The sequence below is a fragment of the Otolemur garnettii genome, unplaced genomic scaffold (genome assembly GCF_000181295.1).
Source record: "Otolemur garnettii isolate 467f Iridium unplaced genomic scaffold, OtoGar3 scaffold00007, whole genome shotgun sequence".
Classification (NCBI taxonomy): Eukaryota; Metazoa; Chordata; class Mammalia; order Primates; family Galagidae; genus Otolemur; species Otolemur garnettii.
The window spans coordinates 35815963-35830350 of record NW_003852402.1 but is presented as its reverse complement, the minus strand read 5'-3'; the positions used below and the strand labels follow the sequence as shown (position 1 = coordinate 35830350).

At 37.9% G+C, this 14388-nt stretch overlaps 1 protein-coding gene across 2 annotated transcripts in view; it reads left to right on the top strand.

Moving 5' to 3' along the window:
- Nucleotides 1–14388, top strand: part of METTL25 (methyltransferase like 25) — a 128734-nt gene that overhangs the window by 102332 nt on the left and 12014 nt on the right. Inside the window, exon 13 of one of the 2 annotated variants that reach the window (XR_002771637.1) lies at nt 8528–8632. The exons of the other annotated variant lie outside the window; for it this stretch is intronic. The gene's annotated coding sequence lies outside the window, so the exon portion shown is untranslated. Of the gene's footprint in view, nt 1–8527; nt 8633–14388 lie in introns of those variants that run through there. 2 annotated transcript variants of the gene reach the window in all.

The window sequence follows — 14388 nt, the reverse complement described above, 5'->3', positions numbered from 1 at the left end:
AAAAGCTTTTAAATTAAAATGTTTTAATTTTTTGAAATGTTAAGTATTATCTACATATGTACTGAAAACTCTAACTTATACTATATTGTGATTCAGAAAACATAAATATTTAAAAGGAATATATATATATACACCCACACACAAATTTTATTTTTTACAAAGAGTCATACTTTGTCACCCAGGCTGGAGAGCAGTGACATTATCATAGTTCATTGCAGCCTCAAACTCCTGGGATCAAGCACTCCTGCCTCACCCTGCCAAGTACCTGGGACTGTAGGCATTCACCACCATGCTTGGACTAATTTTTATTTTTTCAGAGAATATATCTTGTGTTTCTTGCCCAGGATGGTCTTGAACTCCTGGCCTCAAGCTGTCCTCCTGTCTCAGCCTCTTCAGTCACTAGGATTACAAGTATGATTAATAGCTCCTAGCCAAAAAACCTTTATATTTTTTGGTGGACTCTCCACCATATACTATGCTTTTTCTTTGAAAATCAGTTTATCTCTGATATGATTATCTTTTCACCCATGAGTTCTTTTCATATTAATAAAGGTTAGCAAATAAGTTGACATTAGAATTTACACAGAATTATAAGAAATCAAGAAAATTTTAAGTGAATCTATTCGTGCAAATAAGTCAGATTACTGGGCTATAATTCAAATTGCCATAATGTACAGGCTTTTATTTTTACAAATCCACAAGAAATAAGTAAGGAAATTTACTCTTAAATAATATGGTCATACCATTTAAAACTCCTTATGCTTCCTCTTTTTGTTAGAAATAAGAAAGTATAGTTAAGTTTTTCATATTTCCATCAGCAAGTATATATCTTCATTTGGTCCAAATGTACACATTATTTATATTTACTTTAACAGTGAACATATTATTTTATATTCTGCCTCTTTTGCTTAATATATATCATAAAACATTTTTTCATGATTCTACAGTGTCTTCATGATGGTCATTTTTTTTTTTTTTTTTTTTTGAGACAGAGCCTCAAGCTGTCCCCCTGGGTAGAGTGCCGTGGCATTACAGCTCACAGCAACCTCCAACTCCTGGGTTCCAGCGAGTCTCCTGCCTCCGCCTCCCAAGTAGCTGGGACCACAGGCGCCCGCCACAACGCCTGGCTATTTTTGGTTGCAGCCGTCATTGTTGTTTTGGCGGGTCTGGGCTGGGGATTCGAACCCGCCACCTTAGGTGTACGTGGCTGGCGCCTTAGCCGGTTGAGCTATAGGTGCCGAGCCATGATGGTCATTTTTAACGACTCCATAAGAGTATATCCTAATGAGGTATACTTTACCCACACCTGCTGAGCTTGACTGGCCATCCTTGGGGTGAGCTGAACAGCCTCTGCACTCCATGAGAGAGCTGCTTTGTTGGCAGGGGACACTGTCTGATGGGCCTCCTGGGAAGTATGGTAAGAACATTGGGACCTCAGGCCCATGGGAACTGAATGCTGACAGACCAAACAGGCCATATCCAGATTGAGGGCAAAGAAGTCAGGAGGACAAGATCCAGTCTCCTTTGCAACTAGAGAGTGGCTTCATATACAGAAAATCCAGGGCATGTTCTCCAGCTCCTAACACCATAGTGCCACCTGATTTCCAGGAAATATATCAATATATATGTGTATATATATATACATGTATAGTTTTACATTTTTTGCTACTTCATTCAATTTTTTTCTTTTTTTTTCTTTCCTTTTTCTTCTATCTTTTGTTATTGTGGTGGTAGTGGTTGGTTTAGTTGGGTTTCTTTTTTCTTTTGGTTTGGTTGTGTTTTTATTTCAACACTTTTACTTTTTTCAATAGCAAGGGTTCCTTGATGTTTGTTATGGTTTTCCTTTTGTTCTTTCTTCCTTTTTTATTTCTCCCATTTCTCTCTCTTTTGGCAGAATTTTTTCTAGTTTTCTTATCTTTCCCACCTAAATTTCTCATACATCAGCTAAGCTATCCCTTTTTATTCTTCTTTATCTTATAAAATTATTAATTTTTTATCTTCTTTATCTTATAAATTATTAATTTTCTGTCAATTTCTTTTCATTATTTTCTTTTCTCTGAGGGCTAGGGGCTCACACCATTGGTCTGGCTGGAAGGGTCGTGGCACTGGACTGACTCAGGGGAGCCACAACTTATAGTCTTAGGTGTCCTTCTAGCTTTGGCCTTTGGAAAAAAGGTATTCGTAAGTCCCTACTGTGACATATTGCTGTTTTCTTTCTATATGTGGCAGAGGTGGGGGACTTGCTTTTGCTCAGACTGAAAAGGACCACCAGACTTAGAGGGACCTGCACACCCCATCTCCCAAAGCCCTAGAGCTTCAGGTCTTGTTAAAGCACCCTGATGAACACAACCATTTCTCCCACCACTCACTCTCTCACTGTCCTTTTTCTTCCCTTTTCTTCAATTTCCTTCCAAGCCCCATTCTTTTTTTTTCTCTTTATCTTTTTCTCTTCTTTCTCCCTACTCGCTCTTTACCCTTATCTTCCTTTTGGCCTTATACTAAAATGCCACTTCAAAGCCTAAGCTCTGAGACAAGATAATTTAAACTGAAGGAGGTAGTAAGAAGGAAAAAACATGGAAAGGAAATGAACAAGAAGAAAACACACATGAGGAGGAACCAACAGAAAAATTTTGGTAACATATAAAACCAGAATAGAACAACCCCTCCAAGGGATCATGAGATAGCTAGTGCAGAAGAGTCCACCCATAAAGAATTAATGGAATTGACAGAAAGGGAATTTTAAAATATGGATGGCAAAAACAATAAAAGAAATTGACAAGAAAGTGGAAAAACAGAACCAAAAATGGACAAAAGATATGAAGACTATAGGAAGGGTATGGTGGAGCTTAAGGACTTAAAGAAATCATTCAGGGAACTTAACGATGCACTACAAAGTATCAATGACAGATTAGAGCATGGAGAAGAAAGAATCTCTGAGCTAGAGGATAAAGCTCTTGAGGTAACCCACGAAGCTAAAGGAGCAGAAAAGAAGGGAGAGAAAGCAGAATTTCACTCAGAGAATTATGGGACTTCATGAAACATACAAACATACAAATAATAGGAATTCATGAAGAGGAGGAAGAATACCTCAAAGAAATAGAAGAGGCACAGGCTGGCTGATTAGATAAAAAAGTATAAGCCATCCATGTGCTACCTGCAGGAAAGACTCCTAGCCTTGAAGGACAATGTAAGACTCAGGGTGAAGAGATGGAAAACAATTTTTCAAGCAAATGGAAATTATAAGAAAGAAAGGGTTGTGATCTTATTTTCAGATACAAGTGGATTAAAAGCAACTAAAGTCAAAAAAGACAAAGATAGATACTTCATATTGGTCAAAGGAACAATACAACAAGAAGACATTTCAATTCTAAATATTTATGCACTCAAATGCTTCCAGATTTATGAAACAGACCTTAATTGGTCTGAGCAATATAATATCCTATAATACCCTACTAGGTAGGGACATAAATGTGACTCTGGAACAACTATGCTTAATAGAAATATACAGAACACACCATCCCAAAGCTAAGGAATCTATGTTCTTCTTGTCAGCTCATGGAACATACTTCAAAATAAATCATATCCTAGGTTGCAAATCAAACCTTAAAAGTATCAAAAGAATTGATATTATACCTTGTATATTCTCAGACCACAAGGCAACAAAGATAGAATTCAACTCCAACAAAAATTTTTATCCTCACAAAAAGGCTTGAAAACTGAACAACCTTATGTCGAATGACAGTTGCATCAAGAAGAGATTAAAAATGGAAATCATTAACTTCCTTGACCATAACAATGAAGACACAAGCTACCAAACCTGTGAGACACTGCAAAAGCAGTCCTAAGAGGGAAGTGTATCACATTAGATGCCTACCTCCAAAAAAACTGAAAGAGAACACATCAACAATCTAACAAGTCATCTTAAAGAAATAGAAAAACAAGAGGAATCCAATCCCAACCCAGCAGAAGAAAAGAAATAACCAAATTAAATCAGAAATAAATGAAATTGAAAACAAAAGCATCATTCAGAAAATAATGAAATAAAAAGTTGATTCTTTAAAAAAGATAAAATTGATAAAAAAAAAAAAAAAAAAAAAAACTTTGGCCAGATTAACTAGAAACAGAAAAGCAATATCTCTAAAAATCTCATCAAAAATAAAGAAAAAATAACAACAGATACATCTAACATACAAGTGATTATCTCTGACTGCTATAAGAAACTCTATCCTCAGACATTTTGCAACATGGAGGAAATAGATTAATACCTGGAATCACCCTAAACTTAACCAGGAAGAAATAGACCTCTTGAACAGACCAATATGAAACACTGAAATTAAAGAATCAATTAAAAAAAAATCTCCCAACAGAAAGAAAAAGCCCTGGAACAGATGACTTCACAGCAGAATTCTATCAAACCTTCAAAGATGAGTTTGTACCTATGCTAAAGAACCTATTCCAAAACATTGAGAAGGAATGTTCACACATTCTATGAAGCAAACATTACCCTGATCCAAAACCAGGAAAGGACCTAACTAAAATGGAGAACTACAGATCAATTTCACTAATCAATATCAATGTACAAATAATAAAGTCTTAGCCAGTAGATTATAGCTACGTATTAAAAAAATATGTATCACAATCAAGTAGGCTTCATCCCAGGGATGCGAGGATGGTTTAGTGTGGGGAGCAGGGCCCCCACTGCCTAGGAAATGCTCAGGGAGTGACCCCCAACCATTTTTCCTTGTTATTGGCAAGCACACAGTTCTTCCTCTTTAAGGTTGATCTCTACCCATGTAGAGATTTATGCAACCTTGTTAAGACACTGTGTAAAAAAGCCGTTCCCACAGTTCAGGTGTTGGCTGCAGCCGTCAGCTGTATCAGTCCTCCCAACACCATCCTATCTCTCATCTCGTGTGTGTCCTTCTTCATTTCCCACCTTTCCACTCAGGTCAACTTTCTCTACTTGGGCCAGGTCACAAGAGGTCCCCCTCCCTGCCAGTTCTTAACGGTTTACCAGACGTAATTCCATAAATTTAATTCACCTTATTAATAGAAGCAAAAACAAAGACCATATAATCCTCTCAATGTATGCAGAAAAACCATTTGATAAAAGTCAGCATCCTTTTCTAACAAGAACACTTACGAATATAGGTATAGGTGGCACAGTTCTTAAAATGATTGAAGCCATCTACAACAAACCTACAGCTAATATCATACTGAATAGAGCAAAACTGAAAGCTTTCCACTTAGACCTGGAAGCGGAAAAGAATATTCTCTATCACCACTACTATTTTTGGAATTTCTAGCCAGTGCAATCAGGCAAGAGAAGGAAATAAAGGGCATCCAAATGGGAGCAAAGGAGTTCAAACTTCTATTCTCGGCTGACAATATGATCTTATACTTAGAGAACCCCGGAAACTCAACCACAGGACTCCTGGAAGCAATCAAGAAATATAGCAACATCTCAGGGTATAAAATCAATGTCCACAAAATCAGTAGCTTTTGTATATGGCAATAACAGCCCAGATGAGAAGCTACTCAAAGACACAATTCCATTCACAGTAGCTTCAGAGAAAATGAAATACCTAGGAATATACCTAACAAAAGAGGTGAAGGACCTCTATAAAAGGAATTATGAAACCCTAAGAAAAGAAATAGCAGAAGAAATTAACAAATGGAAGAACATACCATGCTCTTTGCTTAGAAGAATCAATATTGTTAAAATGTCTATACCACCCAAATCTACAGATTTAATGCAATCACCATTAAAATACCAAATGAAAAATATGGTACTTCATTTTGTATGCAACCAGAGAAAAACCTGTATATCCAAGGCTGTTCTTAGTAATAAAAAAAAAAAAAAAAAAAAAGCTGTTGGCATTGCTCTACCAGACTTTAGGTTATAATACAAGTCCACAATGATGAAAACAGCATGATACTGGCACAAAAATAGAGACATGGACATATGGAACTGAGTAGGTAACCAAGAGATGAAACCAGTCTGTTATAGCCATCTGATCTCTGATAAAGTAAACAGAAGCATATACTGGGGAAAAGAATCCCTATTCGAAAAATGGTGCTGGGAGAGCAGGATAAACACATGTAAAAGACTGAAATTAGACCCACCTCTTTCACTACTCAAGACGGACAAAAGATTTAAATCTAAGACATGAAATGATAAAAATCCTAGAAGAAAGTGTCTTGAGGATGACAGATTGGGAAAGATTTTATGATGAAGACTTCATCGGCAATCTCAACAACAAAATAAACAAATGAGACTTATTTAAACTTAAAACCTTTTGTACAGCAAAGGACACAACAATTAAAGCAAATAGACAACCTTCACAACAGGAAAAGATATTGCGAGGGTATGAATCTGACAAAGGGTTGATAAGTAGAATCTACAGAGAACTCAAATTAATCATCAAAAAATCCCATGTATCACTGAGCAAGAAGCATGAACAGAACCTTCTCTGAGGAAAACAGATGAATGGCTAATAAACATGTGAAAAAATGCTCATCACCCTGATCATCAGAGAACTACAAATCAAAACCTCCCTGAGACATCACTTAATCCCAGTGAGAATAGCCCATATTACAAAGTCCCAAAATTGCAAATACTGGTGTGTGTGGAGAGAGAGGGACACTTTTACGCTGTTAGTGGAACTGAAAACTAATACAACCTCTTTGGAGAAAAGCATGGAGAGTCCTAAAAGAACTCGAATTAGATTTCTGCTTTGACTCCGCAATCCCACTACTCAGCGTCTACCCAGAAGAAAAACAAATCATTTTATTATAAAGACATTTGCACTCAAATGTTTATTTCAACTCAATTTACAAACAACCTAAATGCCCCCAGTTCAAGAATGGATTGATAAGCCATGGTATATCTATATCATGAAATACTATTCAGCTATAAGAAAAGATGGCAATTTTATATCTTTTGTATCAACCTGGATGGAGTTAAAATATACTCTTAGTAAAGTATCACAAGAATGGGAAGGCACATATCCAATGTATTCAATTTTATTATGAATCCAGTAGATGATCTAACACACACTCACATAGGAGAAAAATTTAATTCTGTTCAAGTTGGGGGGAAGGACAAATAAGGGACAGGAGATTGGAGGAGGTATGGGGGTCTCCCACTTAAAGGCCACAAGGTTGGAGTGTTTAGCACACCTTTGGGGTGTGGAACACAGCTATAAGAGGAACTCTACTTAACAAATTCCAAAACTGTGACTGGTTATTTGTATCCTCACAACCTGAAATTAAAAAAAAAAATAACCTATAACTTAATCTGTGTTGTAAACTATTTTCTCTGCCCTCAAGGAGACCACCTTTAATCAAATAAAAGCAAAAAGCATTTAGGATAAATGATATTATCAACAGACACAGAAGCTCAATTTTACCAGATGTCATAATAAAAAACTTTTACTCCGTGTACCTACATTAGTTAATAGTTAGATGTCAAAAGTGGCCAGCTTGAGAGCAATAGAAGAATGGAACCACTTTAGCTACAGATTTTATGAAATTCCCCTCAGAATGTCCATTTTTTACTGGCCTCTTACACTCAGCTGAAAGGTGTTGCCTACCCCCTTTCTTGGCAAGCAGGAATATATCATCAATTTTTTTGACAGTTTTGAAAGTCTATTCAAATTGCATTTTCACCATTCTTCAGACTCCATGGAAAGTTCCAATATGTTAACATAATTCCAGATTCATATTCTCAAGTGTGCTGGAAACTGAGCAGCTCTCTCTGAAGGAGTCTTCTTGAGTGGCTAGATCTGTTTAAAAAATTGTAGAGGTGACTCCAAGTTTATATTTCTTTTATACACACACAGTGTCCTTGGCAACTACTCAATTTTTAAAAGGTTGGTAAAACTCCAAATGACATGATGGATTATCATAATGCCAACTAAATACTTACTGAGTGCCTACTCTGTGCTAGGTGCTGTTCTAAGCACTTTATATTTATTAGCTTACTTAATCCTCACAACAATCAAAAGAGTAAAGGTCTATTAATATATTATATCTGCTTTAGGAAAGTGAGATACAGACAGGTCAAGTACCTTGTTCTCAGTAGGAGTAGGCAGAGCGATTGAATGGTAGAATCAGGATTTAAATTCAGGCATTCTGCCTTAAGAGTCTAACCACTACCATCTTACTCTGTTGATTATTTGAGGGTCTTCTGTGTTAGGCTTTTTCTATTTTTTGTTTCCTTTTGAGAAAAGCAAGATACTACTGGACACATAATTCTATAAACCTCAAGCAGTTGATGATACCCTGCCTCTAAATGTGTGGGTCTGCCATTGAGGAACTGTTTTTGTAAATGGGTAAAATATATATCTTTCTTAGACAGAAATCTAAAAACATTTCATTATGAAAGTGAAGTAAAATATGTATACCAGTAAAATCATATATAAATTGATTTTGAATTTTCTGTTTGAAATAAGAATAGATATGTGCTTCAATTTTTATACTGCAAAATTAAAGCTGAGCACTGTATCACCTTTCTCAAAATTAGCTAAATCCTATAAGAAGCTTCTACAGACTTCTTTGTACTGGGACAACCCATGATTCCTGTGGAGTGCATTCTTCCCAGCTGCATTAAGTGAAATCTAACCAGGATGATGGGTATGTTCTTAGTTCTCTTTGATTGATGGGTGTCATAGTTTCTAGATTGTTTGACTAGATGAAAGATATGCTAAGGCATCTAGATGGACAATATTTGGGGGGGAAACAAAAATTCTATTTTGGATGTGTTGAGTTCATGATGCTTTTGAGATAAACAGTGTTCAAGAAGCACTGGTCTAAAGCGGTCTGTGTCACAAAAGGGGAACTTAGATACAAGTTTAAAAGTCATCAACATATATGTGGAAATTGAAGCTAGGGTGTGGATGAGATCATTTGGGTGAAAAGCATGGGGAGAGAAGAATGGGGAGACTAGGAGTGAATCTGGAATAATTCCAGTATGACAGCTCTGTAGAGAAGGATAAACGATGAAGACTAGAGAAGTACATCCAAGGATAAAGCGTGAAGAACAAGAGATGTCATCCCATAAACCAAGGGACACATGGGTCAGGCCTGTGGAAAGACCCATGGTTGAAAGCATTTGAGAGACAAAGTAAAAAGACGATTCAAAAATTGCCTTTTGAGTTCATCTTTGATAGTTTTTATGAGAGATTTTTCAGAGATGTGACAGAAGCAGAAGCCAGATTAGGTGGATGAGGTAAGCTAAGTAAAGAGAGAAGGAAGAAACATACAGAACAGGGGGTACCACTTAGTTCTATAAATAGTCATTAAAAGTATAGGCTTTAAAGAGACTGACAGAGTTAAAATTCCACTTTTGTCCCTTGCTGGCTGTGTGAACTTGGTCAGGTACCTATCTTATTTGTGTCTCATTTTCCTCATATTTCATCTGGGGGAAAAATAGTAATTGGCTACATAAAGTTGTGAGAAGGAATAGATAATTAGTATAGAGTCTTGAATGTAGAAATATCTTCATAATGATTAGCAAAAAGTATTACAAAACCAGGAAATAGCATGACACCAATGGGGCTCAAAGACTAGGGTGCCAGCCACATACCAGAGCTGGTGGTTTGTACCCATCCCAGACCTGCCAAACAACAATGACAACTACAACCAAAAAATAGCCAGGCATTGCAGTGGATGCCTATAGTCCCAGCTACTTGGGAGACTGAGGCAAGAGAATCGCTTAAGCCCAAGAGTTTGAGGTTGCTGTGAGTGTGACGCCACAGCACTCTAGCAAGGGTGACATAGTGAGACTCTGTTTCAAAATTAAAAAGTTAAAAAAAAAAAAAAGTAGATCAATGTGTTTGGTGAGAATAGAGATAGACTTAGAGGCTGGCAGAGTCCTAGACATGGAGGATCTTGACTGCTATGTTGAACAGGTAGGTTTCCTTTCAAGCCATAGAATTCATTGAAGGATTTTAAGGAGTGATATGATTATATTTCTACTTTAGAAAAGTCACACTGCAGATTTGAGGATGGATTGGAGTAGAACTGAGAAGGAGGCTGGGACAGCAGTTACGAGCCTATGTTAGAAACCTAAATGAAAGTGAAATGCCTGGATTACAACAGAAGAAATAGAAATAGAGAAGAAAAACACTATGAGAGAAGTCGAGGAGGTTAAATTATTATGATGTGGCTACAGATTGATACATATCATAGGAGAGAAGAGAATAAAGTCTGGGATACATGCTAAGTGTCCAGTTTGGGTGGCGAGCTGCCTAGTACAGCCCTTTACTGAGGCAGAACTTCTAAGCTGGTCAAAGGGCCAAGGGGTTGCCTGGGAGTTAAGAAAATTAATGTTCAATTTTGGATATATTGTGACTGTGGAGCACCAGGTAAAAGATATGCAACTTAGAACCCATAGGGAAGTTTGACCTCAAGATCTATAAATAGTTAAGTTATGAATGTTCAGGTGGTTATTGCAGAAGTCTATCTAGACAGAGAGAAGTGCTTGGAAAAAATGTTATTCAGAAGAAAATAACATCAGTTAATGATGGACAAATGCCAAATATTACTGAGAATTTAGTAAAAGGAAAGTAATGGCAACTGCTGTAGCTGGCTCACATCCTCAGATGAAGTCCTTGAATTCAAGAGTGAGGAATCAAGGAGGAGGAGTGAGGAGTACAACGGGGATTGAGAAGAAGGCTATCCCCTTTTCAGCCTCCCAGCTTCTCCTCACGGCCCATGTTAGGATAGACAGTAAGCATCCTGCATTGGAAAATGCCAGGGGAAGCACTGCCTTCAGAGCTAGCCATGCTTCAGGGTGTTTGGTGAAAGGCTGATGGCATAGGATACTTGGTTTTTTTGTAAATCATGATTTCCAAAGGACCTCAGTAGAAAGGCTCCCAGCCGTGGGGAAATGAGTGAAAAGGAGGAAAAACAGCAGTGCAGAGGGAAGAGCAAGGGAGAGCTCGGTCATTGGAGGGGCATGTCCATTTGAGAAGGATTACTCCTGAGAGTTGGTGACTCAAATAGAAGCCCTGAGATGCGTCTGATGGTCACTTTCTGCCTCTACGGTAAGGGGTTTAATGACCACCTGAGACCAGGCACTAGATGCTGCACACTTAGTCCAAGTCAAATGCTTTTCCCTGACGTCATCCTGCTGTGCTGCCGTCACATTTCCAGACTCACCTCAGTTGTCATTATCCCCAACTAACCTTATCAGGCTTGATTTTTCCTGCCTCTAAACCTCCATGGCATTTTGGTATAACTATATCATTGTAAGTAAAATATTCCTGCTCTACTGGGTAACTCAGTGAAATATGCATGATTTGCCCAAGGTGACCCAGGTTTTCCAACTTCAAGACCAGTGCTCTTTGTTTGGTTTTAATCTATATAGACACTTGGAAGGCCACTCACCTGTGGCTTGGTCACTTTAAAACAGGAGGGCACCAAACACTGATAAGCCTCTAGATTCTGAGACAGTAGCTCCACGCTTGCCAAGATGGCTAGTCATCTTTGATTTTGCTCCAACAAGTTGCCTTGCTTCTGGCATGTGGGGAGGAATGCAGAGAACATATTCTTCATGGAAGGGGACCTTGTAAATAGACAACTGCTCGGATATCAAAACTGTTAGGCACTCACTTGGCATGTATGAAATGTTTACAACTCCTATAATTGGAAATACATCACTCTGTCAGACAACCTGCTCTGCGGATGAAGTGACCTGCCATCTTATTTGGGTTTACAAGGAATCACAGCCTCTCTGTTTAGTGCCTCCATTGTATTCTGTTTTTGTTTTTATTAAATGTTTTGTTTTTGATTTACACATAATTATTATACATATTTATGGAGCACATGTGATGCTTTGATATATGTACACATAGAGGAAAGACTAAATTAAGCTAATTAACATATTATTCACCTCAACTATTTTTTTGTGGTGAGAACAGTTAAAATGTACTTATTATTAACTGTGATCACTATGCTGTACGGCAGACCATTAAAATGTATTCCTTCTGTCTAAATGCAACTTCGTGCCCTTTGTCAAACATGTCCCCTTTCCCCATCCTCCTGTTGCCCCACCCGATTCTACTCTCCATTTATGAGTTGAGCTGTTTAGAATTCCACACACGGACGCGATCACACCGTATTTGTCTCTGCACCTGGCTTATTTCACTTAGCATCTCTGTGCATGGCTTATATCATTGGCCATGATGTCCTTCAGATTCATTCACGTCGTCACAATTGACAGGATTTCCTTCTTCGCGGGGCTGAATACTGTTCCCTTGTGTATATAGACCACATATTTTTTTCCATTCATCATTTAATTGACAGTTAGGTTGCTTCCATTCTTGGCTATTGTGCTGCAGTGAACATACTGATTTCTTCTACGTCCTGATTTCATTTTCTTTGCATGTGTGCTTAAAATGGAATTTTTGGATCATACAGTAATTCTCTTTTTAGTTTTCCTAGTAACTTCCATACTATTTTTCATAATGGTTGTATTAATATACATTTCAACCAATAGTGTATCAGGTTTCTCTTTTCTTCACATCCTTTCATTATATTTCATTATGTCATTGTTTCCCAAGAGGAAGCATTTGCTACAAAATCTTAGCAACTACCGCTACAGTTTGTTATTTTTAAAAAATATTTTTAAAAATTAAGGACCTGGATAAAGATCTGTGATAGATAAGGTTTGCTTCAGATCCCATGTTGTGATTCTCTATAACGGGCAGCCTGTACCAGGATAAACAAAAGCGTACTAGAACCTGACTTAGATTAAGATGCTGGCTTGTTGGTCTACTTCAAAGGCAGAACTCTTGGTTATGCAGATATAGTGGATATTGGCAGGATATTAGTGGGAAAATGTCCCAAAAAATGAAAAATTGTAACATTAAGACTTGAGTTGGGAAACTGCTGTTCTATTTCTGCCAGAAAGGTATAAAGGTATAAAACCCTACACAAGTCACTTCATCTCTCTAGGTCTCAGTTTCCTTATTTGTATAATGAGACAGAATAAGCAAATTCTTGTATATCCCTTAAGTAGCCCATAACACCACAGCCATGGCTGGATTGAGAGGCAGAATGCAAGCTGCATAGGCTGACCTACAGTGCAAGACTGAAAACCCTGTAAACAGGTCAGCATCATAGATGGCTCTCAAGAAAGATGCATTGTGAAATAAGTCTGTCAGCAGCCTGACTTAGCCTGGTAAGCTACACTCAAACAACAGAGCTTGCTCAGTCTTAAAGGACCAGGACAATTAGCCTGCACTTGATTTCTATAGAATCACTTTGTGATTCCCTCACTATCTTTTGGAGCCCTAGATTATCAGGGAAGGGAAGGGAAGGGAAGGGAAGGGAAGGGAAGGAAGGGAATGAGGGAAGAAAGACTTTGCAGAGTAGGCTTCAGTGTCTTTTGCCAGCATCATGCTTTTCTACAAATTACCCACATCCACTCCTTCCCTCCCCACAGTCTCATGTAAAAAGATTTCATTTCTCCTCCTTTTTTAAAGGATATTTATGTTATTTGTGCTCCTAAGTCCAGACTCATCTTGCTATACTAGAACAAGGTCCAATACCTAAAATAATAAAAGACATGATTCAAAAGAGCAAAAATGGGACAACTATCATTCTGTAACCTGTATCTACACTTCTCCTTCTTTTATTATTATAAAATTTATAGTCAAGATCCTGAGTGAGGGAAAGCCATAATTCTATGTCTTAACTTCCTTCTCTTCTTCACCAGCAGTTCACAGCAACCCCGTATCCCTCCCTCCCAGAAACTGCCCCGTCCCTCAGTAGGTGTCCATATCACCAAATCTAAAGGACTCTTCATTGACAATGCTGTGGCATTTGCTGTGGTTGAAAACGCCCTTCTTTAAACTTTTTTAAACTACATATATCATTCAACCTGAAAAACGACATTGTTGGGTTTTTTTTTTTTCCTATCCATATCTCTACTGAAGGGGTGAACCCAGGAAACCATGTTTTATATCCAAGACTCTCAAGATCACAGGAGATGAGAATGGAAGCAGACATCTGGTTAAGGCAGTGTGGGTCCCTTCTATGACCTGGCTCAAAAAGAAGAATTAGACCCAATCATATTCTTTCTTTCTCAGGAATTTTAAATAGAAATTTAAATTCCTAAGGGGATAGGACTTAAAGTCATAGTATATAAAGAAATTCTAGAAACAGTGTTTAACTATGTGAAGCCAAAGTTATGAGGGTTCAGAAAAAATAAATGAACCAAGAAGGAGGTCATGAGAGAGAAGAGATGAAGCCAATACAGAGAGAAAGATAGAAAAGCTTGATGTGGGGAGGTGGAGAGAGCACCTGGCCCTGAGGCTGGATATGGGGAGGTGGAGAGAGCACCTGGCCCTGAGGCTGGATATGGGGAGGTGGAGAGAG